Here is a 26,775-nt window from a genome sequence, read left to right as displayed (position 1 = left end):
AGGAATATTTGATTATGGCATCTGTAGTTTATACAAAATTCATTTAAGTAGTTATCGCCTTAATTTTCGTTTTAATTTCGGTTCGCTCAAATTATTTCAAGTAAAGAGAATTAAAAAACTTTTTCAAAGCAAAAAAAGACATGAACTGAACTTTTATTGATTATGTTTACATTTATTTCTTGTATATTTATTTTTCGAGTAGTCATTTGTTGGTTTTTCTGATAAACACTGTTACTAAATAATATCGACGAAATATAAAAAAAAAAAACAAAGAAACAAAAACAGTTTTGAAAAATAATGAAGTTTTACTTACTTTAGGAAAATAATCCGAAACAGCAAAATGGGATATTAAAAAAGTAAACACGTAATTACTTTAATTTGTTAAAGCAAAGAATCAATATAAATATGAATAAGAAGAAAATGACGCCCTTTTCAAGCAGAACAGCTTTGTCTCAGTTTTACAGTATTGGACGGTGTAATATTGCGCCGTCGGATTTGGGGTTGTACCATTATAATGTAAAGAACACGCAGAAAATGTTGCAATCACCTGAATTCCTTCTAGGACACTGACAAAGAAAGCTTAAACAGATATATAAATAAAAGATAAAAATGTCATGTAAATGTTTTTAAAACGATACGTAATCACGTGAACATGATTTTTTCCTTCTTTTGACACGATAACAAGTAATATTTTTTATTATTTATCTATTTATCTATTTTCGAAAGAGTGCCACGTGCAAGTGGAGAAGGAAAAAATAGAGTTATGCAACATTTGTGTCGAAAATTGTCTAAACTTCCGACTTTTTTTTTGGCTTTCACTTTAATAAGAACGTGAATTTATGAGGTGATCTATTCGACACAATATGATTCAACTCGAAAAATAAATAAAACGTGAATTATAATTAAAGTTAAGGTGGTATTATTATTGTTAAACTTTGTGACATATTTACATTCTATGGAGGCCAGGCGCGAACGAACACCCAATAATTTTATTATGCCATATTTCTTCAAACTGAAACATAATTATCAAAGTATACTTACGCAAATAGATATGAAAAGTCTTTGTTAAAGTTTGTGCCATATTTCTATGGGCTACAGGCGCTAACGCAGACCCCGCAATTTTATTATACCATCGCTATTTAAGTTGAAATATACTTATCAAAGTATTCTTATGTATATCTTTATCAAAAACACTTGTAAACTTTTTTTTTCATTTTTTATTTCCATACTTTGGGGGCCATGTGCGAATGCAGACCCCACACTTTTTATGAACCACCGTTCTGCCAGATAAAAAATACGCATTCCTGATCTTCGATACATTTTCTATCATTATATGCAATCAGTTTTTTAAAATAGTCAACCATATAGGAGCCTATTCGTGATCATACACACACAGATACGTTCAGCTTTATATTATAGATATATATTTGTAGAATATATATTTTCTTAAAATATATATCAATCCTTATTTAAGAAGCTCAATGTAATTACAGAGCAATATAGAAAATAAATGACAAAGTTATATTTACAAAATTCATGGTGTTGACCATCTTATCATCTATTCCTTTAATTCAGTTGATTTATACAATTCTTGACAGTATGTTTCGTAGCGCAAAATCAATCACTTAATTATTATTTCAATCAATTAATCTATTATTCCCTTAACTCATCAGAAGAAATAGCAACAATCAATCCGTCAAAAGGAATTAAGGTGTGATTTGACATGATTAAAATCCGTAAATTGGAAGAGAAGTTGCAAATACCTTTTTATTTTTCCATTACGCCACATTGAATTTCTATACAACAAAGTCATTAAACCCAATTATTCGCACTAACAATTTTTATTAATTTATGAATCTTCTACCAAAATGTTCTATTAAATTATTATTAGTAAATTTATTACTTCAATTTGTGTATACATACTTATGAAAATTATATCAACAAATTATATACTATTATATATGTTTGTATATACGAAACTAAATTAAGCTAAAAGAAACAACAAAAAACAATTGATCATTGCAGTCGGTTATCATAACTAATCAATTCATTTGAAATAAAAACCATACATAATACAATTCTGTTAGCTATTATAACTAAGCTTATTAATCATTACAATTATAATTTTTAAAATCATACAATTCAGCAACTATACTTACGTTTTGTTAAGTTTAAATATAACTTGGAAACTTCTTTATATCGTAATTATAAATAATTAAATTTACGTAATAAAGTAAGGCAGAGTTACCTCCCTTGGAACAAATCTAACGAAATATAAACTTTATTTATATTTATCTAATTAACCAGCGGTAGACATCCATATTCAACTAATACGTAATTTTAATATAGTTTTAATGTCCTTCACTTAATATTATTTAAAAAAAATGAAAACGAGTTATATTATAAATTAATTAACTAATATTTACAATATAAAATGTCAGTATTAAAACTTATTTCAATCTATGCTCATAAGTTATTAGTTATACTTCATACTTTCCAATGTTGAATTGTAAATTACTTAGTTACTTACATTTACTTTAATTTTTATTCATTCATTTATATATTTATTCATATTATTATCAATATCAGCACCATCATTATTATTTATATTGAGATAATATTTTTAATTTTACATTTCACAAACTTTACTCAATTCTACAAACGACAATCTAGTATTAATAAATATTTTTCACACTTGTTCCGTATTTAAGTATAATTATTGTTGATAATTTTATATCCCCTAATTCTCAATAAGTATGCTTTAGAGTTTTCTTACTCTGATAACATGTTATTTTAATTATAATTAAATAAATGTATATTTAAGTTAAAACTAATTCTAATTTTAATTCTAGTTATTAAGATTTATATATATTCTGCATATTAAAAATTCTAGACCAAATACAACTCAGGTTTTCCTAATACTTTAAACCCCCTCTCCAATGTACTTTAATCAATTTTTTAAAAATGTATTTATTTTTCATAATTTAACTAATAATTCCGAAATGAATATATAGTCGTGAATTTAATGAGTGTATATACTAAAAAATATATAGTTTATCTTAATAGATTTTAAATAGATATATCTTATTATAACTATAAATTTGATTTTTACATTAATTCTAACAATTAAACTATTTAGCTTATACATTTGAAACTACTTATCAATCAATTAGTAATCACATGTTGCATCATATGCATTTTATTTTTAGATCAATATTTGGAGTTTGATTACGATAAATGTTAAATGAAAAATGCTTGTCCCGTTTTTCATGTAAGTAAAAATGAAGAGAATGAAAATAACATGAGAGAAAACGGGAATCGAACCCTGGAGATAAGTTTTAAAGAACAATAGGTTTTAAATGGATGCCCAGTAAATTGTTGATTCTGATAAAATAAATAATAAATAAACTATTCATTGTTAGAAAGAATGTGGATAATAAACTATGGGTTAAATAAATTAGATATGTAGGTTGAATTCCTTTGTGAAAACAACAAAGGAAACATGGGAAATCAGAATGTTCGGAAACGTGCAGGTCGCGCATGTTGATGGCACGTGAATTGTGGTCACGTTGGCCGGACATGCATGGGTTTCTCAATATAGGAATAGAGAGTTAGTTAGTTAGTGAGAAGTCAGAAGAAGGGAGGCAGAGAGTCAGAGTCAGACGAGAGTCTGACCAGGGAAGAGAAGGTCCAGTTCGAATCTTGGACTCTGGAAGCGAGAGGGTTTGAAACAGAAAAAAATGTAAAGAAAGAAACTTTGAATTCCTGAATGCAAAGCCATTGACCGGTCAATTGGAAGGAATAAATGATCATCATGTTTTTTATAACTGCTGTCCCCTGTTCCATCATTACAACGAGAAAAGGTATTGTCAATTTATATATAAGAACCATTTGGAAATTATCATCTAAAAAAATATATGTTTAGAAAGTATATGTGTCATACTATTTATGTTATATAAACAGAGCCATTTCATACAGACCTGTCAAAGCATAAATGCCAACCTCTCAATCTATCGGTCTATCGATCTAGATATGAAATCCCCTCTCAAAGTTTAATTATATGTACTCTCTCTCAATTATAAACTCTTTCTCTATTTATATATATCTCACTAATGTCTCCATGTCTTACAATATGAACACTTACAACATGAACTCTCCTAAGACTCTCATCTCTCTTAAGACTTATCCTTTTAAACACGAATACAAAAGAACATACGTTCATCATCTTAACAATTATAATAAGACAGTACATAACATAAATACATTTTTTATATTATGATTATTAGAATTTAGTTTTTATAATCAATAAATTACCTTATTTTCAAAATAAACTAAACCATCTATAAGCACTACTATCAAACTAAGTAATAATAATAGGATCTATTTCTATTCCCTATACTAATTTATTATTTAATTTTTCCTCCACTCTTAATTGTATAATATAGATATACGGTCTTTTTTATCATTCCCCAGTAAAATAATATATTATGTGTAATATAGTAACATGCTTATCTGCAATTTTTATATTAAATATTAATTTTGATATAGTTTGCCCTCCTATATGCTATTATTATTAAAATTCATTACAAGATTATAAAGTTTTATTTATTTTGTTTATTTTCATTAGCTAATTATATTTATATAATATTTATCTACATATGGAAAATATTAAAATTATGCTATTAAGATAGTTTCATATATATATACATACATACATATGCATATACATATACGCATATATATATACGTATATATATACGCACACACATATCTATATCTATATCTATATCTATATATATATATATATATATATATATATATATATATATATATATTCCTAATCTATTTTCTGAATCATGTTTAATTTAAATCCATTGGTTACGTATTACATCTAATTAAACCACTTAAAAAGTATTATTATAAAAATTTAATACTTTTTATATTATATCCTAACACGATATTTTGAAATCAGACTAAATAGTACAACCGTAACATGTCTAAGATTCCCTTTTTATTTATTGTTTACATTATCCTTTAAATGAATTGCTATATTTTATTTATATTTAATTGTTAACCTAACCTTTATTATTACTTTAACTTTACCTTTTCATTTTTATTCTCAACTTTATTTATTTACATTTTAGTCTCAATGAACAAAAATTAATTTACTTACTAAGTACATTAATTCAATTTCAATTTAATAATTTTACTAATCAGGTTTTAATCGCTATAATGCATAATTTGATTTATGTAAACCGTTTTGAATTATTCCTGTCGTTTGTTTTGTTTGGGTATTATTATAAGATAAGATTCGAGATTGCAAAGATTACATCGGCCCGACTTGTTTGGTGAGTATTTATAGGCACTACCCAATATCGACCATTTCAATTTCTAAAAGCTATTTCTAAGTTTGTTTCTCCTTAATTCCATCATCAAATTCGCTAAGGATGTTGTTTTCTTCTTATTGTTGACATGTGGTATTTCGAAGGATGCTATATGATTATTGACTCTTTATTTAAATCTACAATCTGTGGCCACAATATATGTTCTAATTGTGTTATTATCTATTACATCACATTTATATACTACATTAGAAATGACACATTTAACTTCTAATGGACATTCGTCAATATTCCTACAATTACAAAGTAAATTCACTTCAATGTTTTGCTTATGTAATACACCTCCTACATTTGTCTCTTTGTTTAATTTTGCATTGTTAGAACTTTTAATAGTTTTAACTAAATTAGTCGACGTCGAAAAAGATAATTTAACATTATTCCGGTTTATAATTTCACTTAGACTATTTCCAGTAGTGACATCTTTATCGATAATTTGCAAAAATTCTTTTGGTAAATTATTTTTTATGTGTGCACTGTAAAGGGGATTACGCCAAACAATTTCTACGCCTATTTTTCTTTTTAATGGTATTACTGTTGTTAATTTGGAACTTACTGATATTATCTATAACATTATTTTTATTGCCATTAATATTTTTCCTACTATTTGTATAATTGGATTTATCCCTTCCCATATTGTATGAAATAACATATGACTGTTTAGATTTAAGATGCTTTACTAACATAGTTAATATTTTATTTAGCCTTTATAACCAGATCTGGCTAGTGCTTCGTTGTAATATTCTTTCTTATTATAAAAATATCCTTATTTTGGAATAATTTGGAAATTCTTTTTGATATACTAGGTATAATTGCTTTTTTTCATTGATATTGAGTGGTTTGATTTACAATCAATATATTTTAAAGTTTGATTAGGTCTATGATAAAGTTCAAAGGTGTTGTTAATTAGATTCAGGGTGACATCTAGGAAATTTACTACTTTACGGTTTTTATCTACAGTTATCGTAAAGTCAATATCTTTAAAGAAATTATATATCCTTTGACTAATCCTTTCTAAATTTCTACTTCCAGAGTTGATGATAAATAGTGCATCATCGCTATACACCCCCCTTTAAATTTGGTTCCTATTTTCCCAACTATTTCAAAATAAAGAGGGCAAGCAGATCAGTCTGGGGCACCCATCGTAACATCAAAGTTAGATTCTCTATTTTTCCTAGTCCAATATTTGTTATTATATTTAATTAAAGTTCTTCTGGCTAATTTAATTAGGTCAATTTCCAATTTAGTAATGTTAGTTTCGGATTTCGCAAATTCTAATGCCAAATCTAACAATTTAGGAAAAATAGATGGGTAATATGAATCAGTGTAATACATTATAAATTTAATCTTAAATAAAAGAATTAAGTTAATCTCGGGCATTTTGGAGTGTAGACTTGAATATTGGTGTGTATGTTAATTTGGGAGCAAATGTTCAGGGCAGATGAATTTATGTTATGGATGTCTTCTTCATTTGCAAGTTTATAATTTGTATTCAGTTTTTTCATGATTAAATTGTTGAAATTGTTAAAACTCATGATTGATATAATAATTATGGGATTTATTTTGCGCTATGAAACAGATAATGTCAAGAATTGTATAAATCAACTGAATAAAAGGAATGAATTATATGATGGTCAACATCATGAATTTTGGAATATAACTTTTTGTCCTTTATTATCTATATATATATATATATATATATATATATATATATATATATATATATATATATTCCCCCCAAACCTCTTACCTTGCTGCTATGCTTTCAAATAATCTGAAATAACAGCAAGGAGAACTTATTTCCAAATATTGCTCATATGCTATACATCCCTTCCTTTGGAAATAGGGTAGGATTATGAATATCTCCAGTATCAAATAATCTTTATACACTGTGAAATTTCCTTTATGTATGAAAACCTAAGAGAGGATATAAAACATATGAGAAATATTTAGACTGAAGTCTCCTCTTGCTGTTATTCTAGATGATTTGAACTCATAACAGCAAGTTTTAGCCCCCCCCCCCATCAAATACCTAGGGTTTGGGGAAATATCAGATCGTTTGTAATTTATATACAAAACAAGGAAAACAAATGAATATGACTGAAATATAGTAATGCAGTATCTTTCTAACCGAAAACTATCCTTTAACATTACAAATATAATAGGTTTTCCAGGATGATGAAAAGAAGAGAACAACAGTTAAAATTCCAGGAAACGAGTAAATTCAATGTTATGAATAAATTATTGTTTTATTAAGTAGGGAGTCACTTTTAACTATTTTTCATGAAGTAAAAACCCATTTTATAGCCAAGCTGGTCATAAAGTGGGTGGTTATTTTAGATTAAATTAATATAGAAAAGTGATACTCCACTTGTTTAAACAATAATCTGAGACATTAAGAGCAAATGCTACGTAGCCCATTACACAAGTCAGGCCATTATCTTCCCAATAAACTTTCATTTGCTAATTTCTGATCAATAGTCCCCGAGATTCTGACCTTATAAAATTGCCCAAAAAGTGGTATATCTATCTATTTATCTATCCCTATCTATCTGTCTGTCTCTCTCTATATACATCTCTCTCTCTCTCTCTATATATATATATATATATATATATATACATATATATATATATATATATATGTATATATATATATATACAATCGTAGCAAAATTGAATATTGAAATGCTCATATTTCTGTTTCAATGGGACGGAACTACATGAAAATTTTCAAGCTTCTTGACGATTATAATACTATTCTATGGTTAAAATTTTATGAAATTGGTACAAAGGAACCTATATTTTCAAACCAATAAAATATGCCCCAATTTGTCTACATTTGTATATATAGTGTCCTGGCAGACCAGTTTTAGTTTTGCTGCATTCCTGGCAGGCCAGCTTTAGTATTGCTGCTTTTGTTGTCTCCATTGTGGTGTTTACAGACCACTAATATATATAGCGTAACAAGATAAATAAGTGCAGCTTCTTTTTCGATTTTCAGAATCATGCCCATAATCCTTTTATTTTATTTTAAAATCGATGCTTTCTTTTTCTTCTTATGAGTTAAGCGCGAAATCTAAATATCTAGAAAAGTCAAATCGTCTGTCTGTGCGTGGGAATGTTCATGTACATTTCCCTACCAAACTACTCAATCAATTTTCAGTCTACATACTTGAGATTTGACATTTGACAAGATCTTTTTTTATGTTCTTTATATCTTTATATCTTTTTTTTTATGTTCGGTCAGAAATCTAGCTGTCAAGGAGTCAAAGTTTAACGATTTGCCCTTTGAAAACTCCACCAAACTACTCCGCTAATTTTAGATTTACATACTTGAAATTTTAAATGTCGATTACGTTAGCATGGATCAAACTTTTTAATTTGATTTGAGTCCAAAATAATAAATATTAAGGGTCAAAATTGGGGTCAAAGTTAAACACAATTTGACCTCTTCTGTCTCTAGAAAATTACTCAGCCATTTTTTGGTCTAAAACATTTGATGTTTTATATAAGGTCCATTAAGACATAGGGCAAGCTTTCTAATCGGTTGTTGGCTAAATATTTTACTGCTAAGGAGTCAAAGTTCAACAGATCCGACGGTCTCTAGCAAACTATTCAGCCAATTTTGGGTCTAAACATTTGAAATTTTACATTAAGGGTATTCAGACATGCAGCAAGGTTTTTAAATCAGTTTTGTGGAGAAAATCTGGCATCCAAGAGGTCAAAGTTTATAGAGTTGACCTTTGCAGACTCTGCTAATCTCCTCCGCCAATTGTGGTTCTAAACACTTGAAATTTTGGATGTAAGTTACCTGGACATGAGTCAAACTTTTTAAATATATGCATACATATGCACATAAAGTTATGAACAATACCTCGGGCCCGAGCAAAGCCGGGCTTCACTGCTAGCAAATAAAAAAATAAGACATAGATAATTACATGACTGATTCGGTGCTACGAAAAAGGCGCTGTCTATTTCACTATATTTAAAGAAATAACCGGTAAGAACGTCAACATCTAAAATTTTAGAACATAGACATTTGTCATTTATTTGTCTCACTCTCTTTCTCTCTCTCTCTCTCTTTATATATATATAAATATATATATATATATATAGTAAGTTATTAATATATATATGTCTTGCGTATTATATTCTCACTAAATTTTTTTATGTATTCCTATCTAAGAGTACGTTTCTAACTGCTTATTTAACGGACTATTGTCCTCGTGTCCAGAATTTGTTAATGACCTGTGACTCATTTAGTATCCCTGGGTGTGTGTTTTTATTACATATAACTCACAGCACATTTATAACGACATACGTATAGCTGTGTAGCCTTCTGTCTTTTGTCGAAAACTGAGAGATTTGCTAACGTCTTAGGGAGATGCAAGACACAAAAGATTATGTGTGGGTTTTTTATATATTGTTTATATTCACCCCCAGGCATCTCGTCTTCCACGGCATGGAGTGAAATCGACTTGTAACGTTTCCCTGCATGCATTTGCATCTCATTAAGAGACGTGTTTAACAGATCTTGCTGCCCGACTTCTAGAACCCAACTCACTAAACTTAACTCATTCAAACCAGAACACCTGAAACGGCACGTGCGGTCCCCATTCGGATACCTCCAGTGTCAACCAGGTTGATACATGTCACAACATGACCCTTTGACCGTTTCTGCACCGACATGCTCGTTCCACTCGTTATTGCCATTATTCAATCTCTGTTAGTTACTACGTTAGACAGACAGATAATTAGATAGATTGATAAAAATAAACTGAATAAAAGCTCTCTACCCTGCGTTGTCCGGCGATTACATTATATATACACACACATATATATATATATATATATATATATATATATATATATATATATATATATATATATATATATGTGTGAAAGGGGGCTAAACCTTTGCATGGTACAGTTTGCAACGTTTATTATTCAGAACAAGAAATACACATTTACGATAAACATTTCCTTAATCCATTCTTTGAAACTCCATGGCATAAGGAAATATTCATTATAATTGTGTACATGCTGTTTCGAATAATAAACTGTAATTTGCAAAACTTTCACTTCCTTTTATATACCGATGCCCTATCTCGATTATTGAACATGTTCATTGAGTTATGATTTTCCTATGAATATCAATATTAGTATTTATGCAAACACTTTAAGTTTCCAAAATTTTTTATTTGGTAAATTTTTAATTTCTGAACTATCTATCTAGTTGCTATTATATAAAACGAACTTTGACTGTATGTGTGAGACAGAGTTTGTTTCATATGGAAGCCGGAGCAGCTGGGCCGATTTTTATGAAATTTTAAATAAATGTATTTTGTGTAGATGGCAGTGTTTTTAGATATGATTTTTTATTGGAATGTTTTTGATAAGTATTGATAAATTATGTTCGAAAAAATCTGACGAAAGAAAGAACAGCACAATTGAAACATGATACATCACTTTTTCATATTAAACTTAAGTTCATGCCATTATCACCGAATAATAAAAAAGGCAAATCATATATAATCAATAGTAAGTTTTTTATATAACAGGGGTGCGTTCGGAATGAATGTTTCTGTTTAGAACACAATTAAACTATAGTACTTGACTTTTGCATTTTAAACTTAAAGGCATTACATATAAACACTACATTTATGAAAAAACAATATGGTTCTCTACAGTGCAATGTAGACAACAATGTATTGTTTATTAAGTCATTACGACCAGGTATGTGAAGCTTCCTCCCGGTGCACTTTTATACGTTTTCCACAAGGTCTCCCACCCATATATATATATATATATATATATATATATATATATATATATATATATATATATAGATGGGAGATCCGACGTTTCCCGGGTTGAATTTGCTGTATATATATATATATATATATATATATATATATATATATATATATATATATATATATATATATATATATATATACAGGGTGACCCCCCAAAAGCTAAATAGAGGCCATTTAGAACAATTCTGTAGAACAGAGAAAAGAAAAAGCAAAAAACTATAATGTTTTGACGTGATGTTTTGAATATAATGAACTAGTTATGACCAAAGTTTCATTTCATTCGGACAACACACTAAGAAACGGGGCCTAATTAGAGTTGAGGCCCGTTTTTTTTGGGTCACACTGTATATACATGTGTGCGTGTTTTTATATATATATATATATATATATATATATATAAATGACAACAGGATATATTCCAAATTTAAAATGTTGACCATATTAAAGTGTTTTCTTTTAAGTATGTTGACATGCATATTTATTGACGGCACTTGTTTCGTAGCGCAAAATCATTCATTTGATTATTATATCAATGCATGAATCTATTCTGGCCTTAACTCATTAGAAGCAAAAGAACCTATTTATTTATTAAAATAAAATTAATGCATATGGGCATGATTACAAAATCTCAAAACCAAAGAGAAGTTGCAATTACGTTATTTTATTTTTTTATTACGTCATTGTCTCAATCTTAAATTGAGATTTATAAATTAAAGAATTGTTCTAATTAAAAGGTGAAATATAATTGAAAAACGTGTATATATATATATATATATATATATATAAATCCACATACAGTACTGTTTCGCTGTTTCACAGTTCATCAGTGCGGCTAGACAACCAACTACCTTAAGCCAGGATCGATATATATATATATATATATGTGTGTGTGTGTGTGTGTGTGTTGTGTGTGTGTGTGCGTGTGTGTGTGTGTGTGTGATAGTTTCGGTACAACACAACATAATAATAAAAAATGAAAATGAATTGATGAAACAGATGCGAAACATATTATATTTTACGTAAACAATGTTGTTAGCTTTATTGGAAAGTTCCAATTGGGGACAAAAGTGAATTCGCTAAAATCCTTCAGCATCCATTTGTGGCAAGGTTTTTCTGAAATAGCCAGCCCAGAAGCCTTCCCATCCAATAAAAAAAAATACATATAAAAAAAATAAAAAAAAATCGATCAGTCAATGAGTTTTCTGCACTAAAAGGTTTTGTTTGGATTCACAATTACTTGGTTTTCTTCTGTCACCCTCTCAAGGGGGTCTCCAAACAGTCTGTGATTGATGCCAGCCACTGTCAAAATGCAATCAGGGACCGTCCAGGGGCTGATCCTCTAAAAGATTGCCTCTGGAATTTGACCATCAATGTGTGGACTTTGAACGTTAAAGGGTCTTTTCACAATCGACCTCAGTAGACTAAAAGAAATTCCATAAAAATAAATCATCGGGGTAAAAAACCTTTGCGAACTGAAACCTTAATGAATTACCTAAAATACTTCACGTTTTTAATAAAGAGGAATGTGTATTTATTTATTTATGAAAACGTATATATATATATATATATATATATATATATATATATATATATGATTAGATTTTTTTGGAAAAAGAATTCCAGCAGAGTGCTCAATTAAAAGGAAAATCCAAATTTTAAGAGCGTACTTATATTTTGTGAACAGAAAGTTGTTAGTTGAGACAGGTCATTGGTTTTTTTTTTAGCCAACCTTCCTTGCAGAAGCCTTTATGTATAGCGCATTTACAAAACTTAGTAAGTAATGCCCTTTTCTATTTCTTACAATCTCCTTTCCGCAGTAAGGATGTTACCAGCATATTTCTTCTCTATCCTTATTTTCATGGCAAGTGCTCGTCTGAGTTTCAATCTATCTTTCCTTCTTGTAAAACTTTCACAAAAAAAAAATAGATACAACAATTATCCAAAATTGACTCCGGTCTCTATCTGTACCCAAAGCTTAACGAAAATTCTATGATGAAAGCTTTTTTTTTCCAGCTAACTACAATATGGTCGCCCTCAAGTTCAATGTAAACAAGTTCTTATTTAGCCGTCCCATTTAATAATCAAATGATACCCAATTTCCACCACAGTCGATTACTACGCTGTCGCCCTGTGACCACCGTCCAGTTATTAGCCCTAATCCTCGAGTGCCATTCAGGACTTGATAAGCGGTGACTTCCTTGTTAAAAAAATAGACACGTACACCATTTGAATCTGTGTATACGATATGGGCTCGTTTTTATTCGACGTAGCTTCAACAATCAACTGTCTCAACTAACAACTTTCTGTACACAATATATATATATATATATATATATATATATATATATATATATATATATATATATATATATATATATATATACATATATATTAAGCCGCCGCACAAATGCCTGCCTTAGGAATAGGGAAAAGTAAAGCAATATATTTCCATAGTGTTTTCTTCCTTTTTCCCTTCTCGCTTTCTATACTGATTTATAAATCTTTCGAGAATTATGGAAAAAATTGATACAGACATAACTAAGACAATATAGGCATAACCAACGCGAATTTTGCCTCGGGATGTTTCCCATTTGCGTGTCTCAAAAGTTTACACAATTAAGTGAGTAAATAGTTAATTTGTTAAGCTCACGCTTCTGCTTTCCAGCTGACCACAACATGACCGTCTTCAAGTCCAATGTAAACAATAACTACGTTATTTTCGTTACAATCGGAAATATTTTCAAATTTTAACGTTACGCAATAAGAGTTTCCTTCGCCCGAGTTCTTTTAAGGAAAATCACTTAAGGATTTCCATTTCATTTTGATAGAACCATAACTACGTTATTTCCGTCAACATTGGAAATATTTTTAAATTTTTATCAGCTATGGGATATTAATTTAACTGCCTGTAGGTGCCATGAGAAAAGCAAAGACTAAGGGAGAAAACCCTAACAAACATCTGGTTTGGAATCCCATTAGGAGAATGTTTAAGCACTGCAACACCTTTTCGGCAATTCCTGCAGCTGCACTGGCGTCGACCGTATTGGTTTGCCTTTTTAGTCGGACTTTTGCTGCAACTCAGAGATAGGTTCATTGGTAACTGCGTAAACCAAGTCTCTCATTCGTCCGGCAGGGTCTCAATATGAAAAGGCAACTTCAGCTTCGATTGTATAGCAACAGAAGACATTGCAGTGCACCAGACTAGATGCAAAACGCCGTTATGTCACGAAACAGAAGGTTGTCATCACATTCAGTATAAAGGCTTTCCTCATGAAACAAAAAATGCCAAAAGGTGCAGAACGCTTCGTCATTTGTTTTTCACGCAAACACTGACTAACTTTTTCAACGAAAATGTATTTCTGTTATTACGAAAAATCACTTAAACAAACGAAAACAATATTATCTTGTTGTTACAAATACAGTAAAATGAAAAAAAATATTGAGTAATTTTTAAGAAACTTGAAAAAAAATAAAAAAAATAAATCAGGCCAAAAAAATCTCATTGCATATAAGTTTCATGATAAATACTGATGTTTTGAATAACAAACAACTGATAGCAAAGAGAAATAATGTTTTTATATAGTGTTTATGTTTTTTCTTTTATTTTCCTTTGTTTAAACTGGGATAAATCATTATTTTTTTTATAATAAACAAATTAAACAAATATTTTTTAAAGACTTGGATGCTACAATTTCATTGGCTTAGCATTTTTGGCACTTTTCAGAATTTTACGTAAATTCCGACGATGAAAGGATCCTTATTATGCATAAGTACCCATTTTGTTTCCTTTTTAAAAACTCTATAGTTTAGGAATACGTTTTTTATTCATAGGTCATTGCTTATGAAGGCCTCGGAGCCACTAGAAGATTAGCGTTAATGAGATTATCTATTGGATGTTGACTGCCATCACACGAGGATTAGAAATTCTCGTGGAATTGACCGAAGATTTCCGAAGAGGAATTGATTATCAAAGAGAACAGTCTAACAAGTATTTGTTTACATTAAACGCCTGGGAAACAGCTTCATGGTAAATTGCCTCATAGGTAGAATGCTTTACAAAATGAATTTGTTCATGGAATTACACTTAATTTTGGTAAGAAAAAGAAAGGAAATCCCCTGTTTAGCTGTAGCCAGGACGGTTCTTGCTATCAATGTTTTCAGGGGTTTATGACGGAGTGAAGCTCAGCCGAAAAACTACCATGAACGCCTCGACATAATAGATAGAAACTAGCAACATCTCTTCTGTGTTTAAGAGGATGTAGAAACGAGAACATATCACATTCACTAGATTAGTCAGTCGACTTTGTACATTGGATAGGCAAGAAAGATAAGTCCAAGTTATGACTGAATTATTCAATCCTATAACAGATTTGGTGTTTATATCGGTGCATCAAGAGCAAGGTACTTTCTGAAACTATAGACTGATCAAATTATTTTTCAATGACTTTAGAAACAAATTTGATGTACACATTCCATTTAAGATCTGGGGTAAGACTCAGTCATAGGAGTTCATGAACATGGGAGAAATGACGATCTGAGCATTCGTGGTGCAAAAAAAAAAGAACAGAATGATTTGTTTTAACGTATTAAACGGGACAAGACACTCCCCCTCCATTACTTTACTAAATGCCCCAAATGGAAGAAAAGGAGTCTGAATAGATATAAACAAATGGTCTCAGAATACAGGTTGAAATAGATCATTTATGAAGATCAAGAAGGGAGTAAAGCTATGAATGTATCCCTGAAATATGTTTGCATTGATATGTTGAAATTCAGATATCGTAAAAACTACTTAATAAATCTATTAGAGATAAATGATTTAATGGTTCTAAGGAGTTTACCAGATAGTATATATTGGAACTCTACTCCATTAGGTAGTATGAATTTCAGATGTGTTCCTTTAAGTACATGTCAGGACGGCCTGGCAGCGAACGGAATAAATATGATTAATGTGAAGGTTTATAATACAGCTTTTTAGACAAAACGCGCTAAAAACAGTTGTTAGTTTGTTAAATGGAAATTATGTCACATGTTAGACACAGAGTGTCAGGGCAGTTTGCGACGAATATGCAGCTGATCAAGACGTATTCACAATGTAAGGATATAAGTGAATCTCACCGAGACGAATAAGAAAATTAAATAAGTACTAACTGTAACCTTTCTTTTTGTATAATCTTGGTTTTTTTCATTACAGTCTTCATTGTAATTCCGTGCATTGCTTTATCGCCTGAGTAAACAACCACTAGACGATGGCGGAAACAGACACATGGAAAAAGTAACGTTCAATAATAGAGACTAGACCCCACAAAAAGACGAACATTAATTGTGTGCGTTTCTAGATTGTTAATCAGCGATAATATACGGTTGCACAAGTACGCGTTTGTTGAAAAACGCATGTAATTCCCATGCGAGGTTCTTGCTAAATATTTCTTCTATGTAACCATTATTTATTTATGGAAATGTGAATCAATGTGAATCAAACCTTTCTGCAAAACCATATTGAAGACATTCAATATAAAAAAGTTATAGCCCCAGAAACAGCCTCTCTTTCTCTTACTTACAATATACATACATACATACATACATACATACATACATATATATATATATATGTGTGTGTCTGTGTGTATGTGTGTGTATATATATGGAACCAGTCACCGTTACAGCTGTTTCATTGATGAGTTGGCAATTTTACAATTTATGTTTCCATAAAAATATCCAGTCCCCTCAAACTTCTTCAGATGTTTATCCATTAGATTTTTACAACAAAAGGTATATATTTAACATGCTTTTATTTTTAAACATTTTACATCGTATTCGGTTAAAAGGATTTCCAAAGCCCTGCTTCCTCACTTCCTCTATCTTTTGGTGTTATGTAAAGATAGTTTTCCATTTTAAACCGTACTTTCGTATTTTTATTTATCAATTGTTTTTTGTTTTAATGTTCCCTTTTTTCCTATTTGTTTTTTTTTCTAATTGTCATATAATTATCATATAATTTTATTCCTATATTTATGCGTGTTTATTTGAATATTGTCTTTTTGCTTGGTATTTGAATTCGTATTATATTACCCGATGCAGGGGAGGCCACTCTCGTAGTATCATTTTTATATCTAGGATTACCTCCCTTGCATTTTTTCTAATCTGTTCTAATGCGTGAAATTAAATATCTGTTTCTGTGCAAACACCCGTGGATTACATCTAGCCGTTTGTTTAATATTTTTCTTTTGATATTAGTATATGGTAAGATTCTAATATACATAGGTTGCATCGACTTCCTAGGTTTATAAGTTCCCCCTTATCAATTGACCATCTTTATTTATATTCAGTTTTATTTTCCTTTCATTCCTTCATCCATACTGCTGAAGTGGTTGAGTTTTTCTTTGTTTTTTCCGGTTTGTTTCGTTATTACTATTGGTTCTGTTTCTATTTTCGTTATAGTAGTTGTGGTTGTCACTATTGTTATGATCCTTTTTACCGCTGTTTTCATTTTTATTTACATTGTTGTTGTTTTCGTTATTTGTGGTGTTTTTTCTTTCTCAGTTTTATTTTTAAACGATGCTAGGTGATTACGATATCTGTCCTTAAAGCAAGTTCCGGTGCTCCCCAGATATACTTTAGTTTCATTATTTGTTATAATTTCACATTTGTAGTCTACGTTTGAAGTTAAACAGTTCCCCCTCGTTGGACATTTATTAAAATCTAAAAATCAAGACGAAACACAAGTACATGAACCCAACAATTGAAAAAATCAATAATACTTCAAAAATATTAAAGACAATCCGAACTTGATGATTCCAGCAGACAACACCATGAATATATACAGCATGGATTTTGAAACCTACAACAACCTAATTATGAAGGAACTCAATAAAAACTAAAGAGTAGCAAGTAATGAAAAACTGAATAGTATAAACTCTGAAACCTTAAAAAAAGTGAAAAACTGAACATACAAGATAAGATAGAGGGATATACCCCATGTGCATACGCTTTACCCTAAAAGATCATAAACCAGAATTCAACAACAATCGTAGCATTAGACTGATTTCTCCATGTATTTCAGATTTAGGAAACACTAGCAAAAAAAAAATACTAGACGAAATCCTACCTAAATTAAAAAAAACAAAATTTACCATAATCTGTGGAAATCATCGGAAGAGGTAATTGAATGGTTCGGCACACTACCCCAAGGCCAAAATAGAAAATTCCTTACGTTTGATATAGATTCATATTAACCCTGTATTTCACCAAATTTCTTCGAGGAAGCACTAGAACTAGCTAGAAAACTAACAATGATAACAAATTTAGAATTAAACATTATAAGACTAGCAAGAAGAACTCTAATTTAATATGATAACAAAATATGGACCAGAAAGAACAGAAACCTCAACTTTGACGTCACAATAAGGAGCCCGGATAGGGCACAAGTCACAGACCTTGTAGGTCTTTATATACTAAATGAACTATATAAAAAGATTCCAGGACTAAGAGAAGGACTATAGCGGGATGCATTATTCTACTTAAACTCAACAAATAGGTTATTTGAAAAAAAAATTAAACAATTCTTCACTAAACTGAACCTAGATATAACAATAGACCCAAAACACAAATGTGTAAACTTCTTACACATAACCCTGGATCTAGACAACAACTCCTATGAACCCTACCATACACTCAACCAAACGCTATTCTTCATAGATCACAAGTCCAACCATCCGAATATTATAAAAAAGGCACTTATACCTAGCATCTCAAAAGGAATATCCAAAATATAACTAAATGAAGAATTATTCAATAAAAACAAGGAATATTATAACCAAGTCTTAGCTAGATCAGGATATAAAGAACAAATTAAATTTGTTGAGGAAACTCAAAACAATAACATATGTACAGAAAGAACAATAAACAATGCAAATGTAATATCTTACAACATGTCGATGAGGAAATATAAACAAAAGAAATAGAAGAGCAAAAACAAATGAAAAAATATAACATACAATAAACACGAAAAAGAAAAATGAAAAAGTAGGCCATAATAAAACTGAAAGAGAAGTTAAAAAGAAAAATAGAAGGAAGAGCCAGACGTGGTTCAATCCACCGTTCAACCACCATATATAAAATAACATCCCAAGGGAATTTTACTAAATTATAGACAAAGGTTTCCCCGCAAGATAGTAAACTAAGTAAGATAATTAATAAAACCATTGTTAAGCTATCCTTCTAAACGTCTGCCAACTTAACAATTAACTTATATATATATATATATATATATATATATATATATATATATATAAATAAATAAATATGTCCTTTTCTGACGTTCAACTCTCTCTCCCTCTCTCTCTCTCTCTCTATATATATATATATATATATATATATATACGTATATTTTATTGTATATTTCACAAAAGATTTCATTATAGATTGCGAAACTATATAAGAGGAAAAGTAAAAAAGAAAAAAAGATGTTCCACAAAAAAAAATAAATAAATAATTATGATTGTGCAATGATTTTTTTTTGTTTTTGGTAATCGAACAGAATATGTGAAGTTGTTACTTGAAATATATTGAACGATATTAATTGCATTATATACTTTAAAAATTATGGATTTTATATAAACACAGATACACCCACACATATATATCAGCTATTTAGAAAAACTAATATATATATATATATATATATATATATATATATATATATATATATATATATATATATAGATAGATAGATAGATAGATAGATATAGATATAGATATATATACATATATGTGTGTGTGTGCGTATAATGCTTTTTAAATAAATATTAACAACTATTTTTATACCTAATAATAACTAATGATGGTATTCTCTCTCTCTCTTTCTCTGTATGTCTGTCCGTCTGTCTTTCTCTCTCTATATATATATACGATTGTATATGCATACATATATAATATTATCTGTTAATATTTAAATAAAATTATGTGCGTATATATATGTATATATATATTTATATATATATATATATATATATATATATATATTATATTTTCACCCCAAAGAAGGCAGATTGACACTTTGGTGTAGGGGGCTACTATCAGGCAACAAATATTGGGGTACTATATAGGGATTTGGGCAGCAAGATGTTGGTTCACGTTGCATTTGAACTTCTGCATGTCAGTACAGTTGGGGAAGCAGGGGCCTGGAATGAAATTCCAAAGTCTAGCGGTTCTGGGGAATAAACTACTGGAGTAGAAAGATCTTTTACATCTAGGGATCTCTACAGTGTGGGGTGGGATTTAGCAGCCTGTCGGGTTTGTCGAGGGTGTTCACATCGTGAGGGCACAAGTGCTTGCAGTTCGTCAGAGCATTCACCATTAAAATACTTGTAGAACAGGCAGAGGAATGCAACGTTTCGTCGATGGGACAGAGGCTGAAGCTTAGATGCCAGTTTAGGGCCTATCAGATTTTCGACTCTTTTTTGAACCTTGTCAAGGAACGAGAGACTAGTAGCATATGCACCAGCCCAAATATGACAGCAATACTCCATACATGGGCGAATAATGGCCTTATAGAAGTGCAGGATACTTTCGGGTGTGAGTAGCTTTCTAGCACGGTAGAGAGAGCCCACCTTCCTTGCAGCAGCCCTGGCAATGCCTTCAATGTAATAGTTCCAACTCATGTTTCTTGTGAACGTAGGCAGAGTTTGAAAGGTGTACTCTCAGATAAAGAGCTGTTGGCCATTGCTATAGGTGGTAGAGTAAGTTTCTTGTAGTTATTTAATGAAACTAGTTTAGTCTTGGCGGCATTGAACGTGACCATCAATTTTGTCGCCATTCAACTACAGATTGGAGTGTTTCTGCCATTTCTTTAGATATTTGTTTTCCTGGCGTGTCTGTTATACAGTGTGGTGTCATCAGCATTTATACCTATCTCAGAGGCAATTGTGTCGAGGGGTGATTTATGAATATCAGGAACAGTGGACGTCCAAGGATAGACCCCTGGGGCACGTCCGCATTTATATCATATTGTTTAGATGTACGACCGTCGAGGGCAACCTGGATTTTTCTCTTATCTTAGAAGGATTTAATTATGTTAAGTATTCTACCAGTGATACCGTATGACCTAATTTTCCTGAGGAGACCCTCATGCCATACCTTGTCAAAAGCCTTAGATATAGCTAGAGCTCTCCCCCACTTTGTCCAGGAATGGTATATACGTTCAGAGATTACAGTAAGGATGTCTGCTGTGGAACGGACTTGTCTAAATCCATATTGTTGGTCTATCAGAAGTTTAGCATCTGTAAGGTGATGGACTAGAGCATGGTTTATTAAGGTCCCAAATAGTCTGGCAAAAAGTTGGAGGAGGCTAATGGGGCGATAATTTAACGGGTCATTTCTTTCGCCAGAATTCTGGAAGACTTGTACCACAGAAGCAGTTTTCCAACAGCCCGGAAAGCAAGATTCATTAAGGAATTTGTTGTAGAGTTTGGAGAGACCTGGAGCTACTTCGGCTGAGCATTTTTTAATAGCACAGCTGGGATGAGATCGGGTCCACATGCTTTTGAAGTGTCAAAATTTTTTATGATTGCATGCATCTGAGTAGGAGTGATTTTCAGATAGTCTAGTGTGGCGTCTGTCCGCATAGGAAAGTCAGGGAGGGGGTGGTTGGAAGGGTCCAGTGTAGAGTTTGAGGCGAACAGACTGCCAAGCATGTTAGCCTTCTTGGTTCCTGAGCAAACAACCTCGTGATTGTTGGTTAGTGGGGGAATTGTTGATTGCCCATTATATATATATATATATATATATATATATATATATATATATATATATATGCACATATATGTACGTATATATAATATTTTAAAAGACATATTAACGAATATGCTTTCATGTTTATGCAAGAATCAGTGTAGGAAGTAATTATTATAACTGATTGTAAGATTCGAAGTACGTAACACAATTACCTTTGGGTTCGTAATTTATAATTTTACCTCAAAGCCTTCAGCAATTAATTGAAGAATAAGTGTCTATAAATGCCAAATCAGTGGGCAAAAATAGTAAACACTTAGAGAGTATCCAAGCGTTTGAAGTCGGAATGTTACATGTGCGCTAAAGTTGGCCGCCTTTTCTTCATTTTCCAACAGAAAACGGGAAATCAAAGAAAAAAAGAAAACCTTGTACTATTTAGCCAAATTTGCTTCAATAACGACTTGCTGCCGAAATAGACGAAAACAACACACACACACACACCAACACACATATGCATTAAACAAATCAAACCTTGATAAAACATGAACTAATAACTTTGAATTTTTATTCAAGATTTTTGTTTAGTTTCTATGACTTATAAAATAATTGGAAATCAAATATATGTTTATATAATTATAACCAATAAAGTTTATTGTAAATTAATAGCTTGTCAGTTAATGAATATTTTTTCAATGCAGTATTTTATATGCAGAGTGTATATTTAGAAATACTCAGATATCTGACTTTAATAATTTGAGCATTATTTTATAATTTTCATTTCGAATTTTCAATCGATATGGTACAATTGATTAACTTTATATATATATATAAATATATATATATATATATATATAAATATATATATATATTAAATGTAAAATTTCATGAGAAATTCTTATTGCTTTCACTAGTAATGCTTATTCTTTTATCCATTAAATTACTGAATTGAAAAATCTTTCATTCTAAAATTTTGCAAACTAGTGATACAATTTTTACAAGTCAGGGGTAATACATAACGAAGTGATCATCCTCTGTCTATCATACTCTTAATTAAAAAGCATAATCTCGGTGTCTTTTAAATCACTGTAGTTAAGCATAATTAAGTTTGGTCGGTACTAAAATTGGTGACCATTTGGAAATATCAAGTCTTGTTTGTGTTCTCTGCTTATCTCGGCACAGTTTCCAGTTGTCCTGGACTTCTTGTCATTAGAATCAAGCACCGCCGACTTGGAAGAGGTGTGGTTACTGATTCTGCAACTCTTGTTTCACAATTTAATCTTCGCCGTTCCAATTGACAAGTATCCATCTTACTCCTACCCAAGCAAAATCTGACTCATTTATCCAAGGAATGTTTCTTTTCTGCACTACATTTATAATTATTTATTTGTTAAATCAATAGCGATACAATTTTGACAAATAAGGCACGATTCCTTCAAAAGTATCAGGATTGCTGATCACCTTCTGTCTGTCCTATTCTGACCCATTTTTCTAAAAAGTGCGTAATAGAGCTGCTAGTGTTGTTAGCATCATCATCAGCAGCAGCAGCAGCAGCGTATAACATATGTAAATGACCAAGCCGGCTGCGCGATGTTGGGTCACAGATAAGACATAAAGGATACACGGACGTAGAAGCGGTATTACTACTACACTACTACTACTAATAATAATAATAAATCGTCTCCATGGGGAAATAAATATTTCGCTGTCCAGCTCCCCACCTAGTTTGCCCCATATAAATATGGGGCCTGTCGCAGTAGCCTTTACGCTTTGGTGACAATATGCCTCGTTCGGTGTGAAAACATTATTTTCTTCACCCTCAACTGGGCACTTTTCTACATGGAGGCGTTTCTTTTTTCGCCGATATTTTCGAAAGTCATACCTTCATTTCGATTGTCTATCTTTAATTTAAACCTACGTCACTTCCGGTTTGGCGGTGGTCGTAACAGGAAAGACGTCAGGTTTTTTTTTCACGTTATTATCCTCCTTCGCGGTACTACCACTTTTTTTTGTTTTGCTTAACACACACCTCCAAACATCCGGGCAACTCCGGCCACCCATGCTTGTGTATATATAAAAGTCATACCTGTTTGTTTTTTGAGCGTGAGATTGTATAACTGTGTTTTTTATAAAATGGCGAATTCTTTACCTATGAAAACAATCGGACTTTATTCGATAATCGACGTGTGTCCCGTAGGGAAGAGAGAGAGAGAGAGAGAGAGAGAGAGAGAGAGAGAGAGAGACAGAGAGAGAGACAGAGACAGAGAGAGAGAGAGAGAGAGAGAGAGAGTAGTGGCTGCGACAGACCGATTTGTAGTGTGCGTCTCTTCTCGTGTCCCTGACCACTACCCGCTGTTTTCAAAAACCGGTTTTGTTTATTATGATTGCATAACTTTGATGATATATGAAATCGTGATAAAAAAAAAACTGTTTTTTGAAAACAAAACGCAAAATAAATAAAAATGGTGTATTAAAAACTGAGTTATGCAATCGTAATAAAACAACTTGTTCTTTGTTTAGTATTGACGTTTTACCTATTACCCCATAGGTTAAAATATAGGTAGCTTTTTCCAACTTGCTCTTAGTAGGACATCCGGCATCGCCCGGGAATTTTGTCATTTCAATTCTAATTTTACTTATTCATCCCTTCCCATATTCACAAAACTGTTCTTACATTATTTATATTTTATTTCCCACATTTGTCCTCCCCCACAGCCACATCGCCTTTGTTAAAAACAAAAAAAAAAAACTACCAGATAAAATAAAATCATCAATCATTGGCTTAATTATGAAATAAAATGCATTTGAATAGTTTGTCAGGTCATGAAAAGTTGTTATCCGTTTTTCTTTCTTTTTCTGTGTCTTTAATTTCCCGTTACAATTTCGATTTCTTTGCCTCCAAAAATTTTTAATCATGATAATAATAATAAAAAATATACGAGGCCACAGTGAAGATGAAAGAAATCGGAGCGAACTTGGTTTTAATTTTCAGGAACACATTTTTTTTAACTTGGCATAGTCGACACCCCGATACATGACCCTCCGATCATTGACGGTAACTATGCGTCAATTTTTAAAATTTACATCAGGTAAATGCCATGTATGCTTCTCTCAAATTAAATTTCTGTAATTTTATATCTTTATTTACAAATTAAACATACATTGTTTCAAACGGGAAGCCACTACTATATATCGCACATGCAATTCATTGTCTGATCCTAAAAAGAGAAAGATTTCTTTTCTTTTTTTTTTCCTTAATTTTTAGGATGCTGAGTACTGTATCCCGACCAGAGAACTAGCTGTATCATTTCTAGCGGGACCAGATTTCTTTGTGGATCAGAATTTCTAAGGCAGCCTGACATACGTCGTCCCTTTGAAAACGTGCATTGTCGGAATTAGCATACCGACGAGGAGGGGGAGGGGAAGAAAAGACGGTTTAAGTCTTGCAACGAAATGTCGACGTTGCTTACAAGCAGTCTTTCCTTGTAAAAGTAACAAATGGGTAACGATGGTCGAAGAGTAATTTGTCTAAAAGACTACAGCAACTACTACAACAACAGTAGAGCGGCCACCCCCTTTTATCTACTCCAACTCTCAGTCAACAAGATTCATGCGTGACTGAAGTGTCTATTTAACTTGTAAGAAATAAACACTCAGGTTCTTTGCTTAACGGACCACCGGCCGTGTTGATCACAGCTACCAGCACTCCTTTCTTCCCCACCGACCTACCCTCGGCAAGTCAACCAATTCAAAATTCTCACAGCATGCTTCCAAACAAACTCGTGATCCAGCGATATCAAAAACATTGTAATTAAGTCGTTTGTTATGCTATCAGGTTATTCCGATGAAGGCCCTCATCTTTCTCACAGTGGTTGGAGTAGAAATCGATTTTATAAATTTGACTTTGTTCAGGTCTGGTTGTATTCCCTCTCACTAGCTTTAATGTCCAGACATTGAATGTCTTTCCTGAAGAACTCACATTTTGTGGCCTTTAACCTAAGATTATGTTTACACCTTATCTATGTGCCCAAAATGGTCTTCTATTTTATGCGCGAATTTTGACAAGAAATATATCGGAGAAACCAATATATCGCCCAAATACTGTAACGCAAATTCTTCTTGCTCCTGAAAAACTATCGACATATATTATTGGAAGCCCCCGGGGGCGTTCGCAAATCCGAACGACATCACATTAGAGTGAAATAAATCCCGATGGCAAGTAAACGAAGTTATCTCTTTATCATTTTTACCTACTTTTACCTGGCAGTTACCCGATTTTAAATCTAATTTCGAGAAGTATATCGCCGACACATTCAAGGTCAAATATATCACCAATAACCGGTAATGCTCGGGCCTACATCTTCATGATTTTATTTAAAGCCCTAAAACCTACACTTGATCACCGGCTACTATCTTTCTTTTCTACTAAAACTATCGGAAAACTCAACTGGCTATTGGATTCTCAATTACCTCTGCCCGCATCATTTCGTCGTCTGCTGAATCAACCATTTTTCTGTTTGAGCGGGGTTTGATACGGGCATCTTCGTGTAAGTTCATGTGTTTCTGTATCAATACGCATCTCTACTGTATCGGTTCTACTCCAATTTTTATCTTTCGTAACAAATAAATAATTATTCCTCTTCAACAACATATCGATCTCTAACTTGAATTCATCAGGAATCTTTATCACATCTCAGGTTTTCATCATGAATCTTTTTTTTTATCCAGCATTGTTATTTCGGTAATGTTACCAACCCCATTACATCTAGCTAACTGACCCTCCATTCCTTAAGGCGAGCTTTTAATTGGTGTTTTTCATTATGAGCAGT

This window comes from Euprymna scolopes, chromosome 17, assembly GCF_053919585.1.
Source record: "Euprymna scolopes isolate OS-2025 chromosome 17, ASM5391958v1, whole genome shotgun sequence".
Taxonomy (NCBI): Eukaryota; Metazoa; Mollusca; class Cephalopoda; order Sepiida; family Sepiolidae; genus Euprymna; species Euprymna scolopes.
This window is presented reverse-complemented; position numbering follows the sequence as displayed.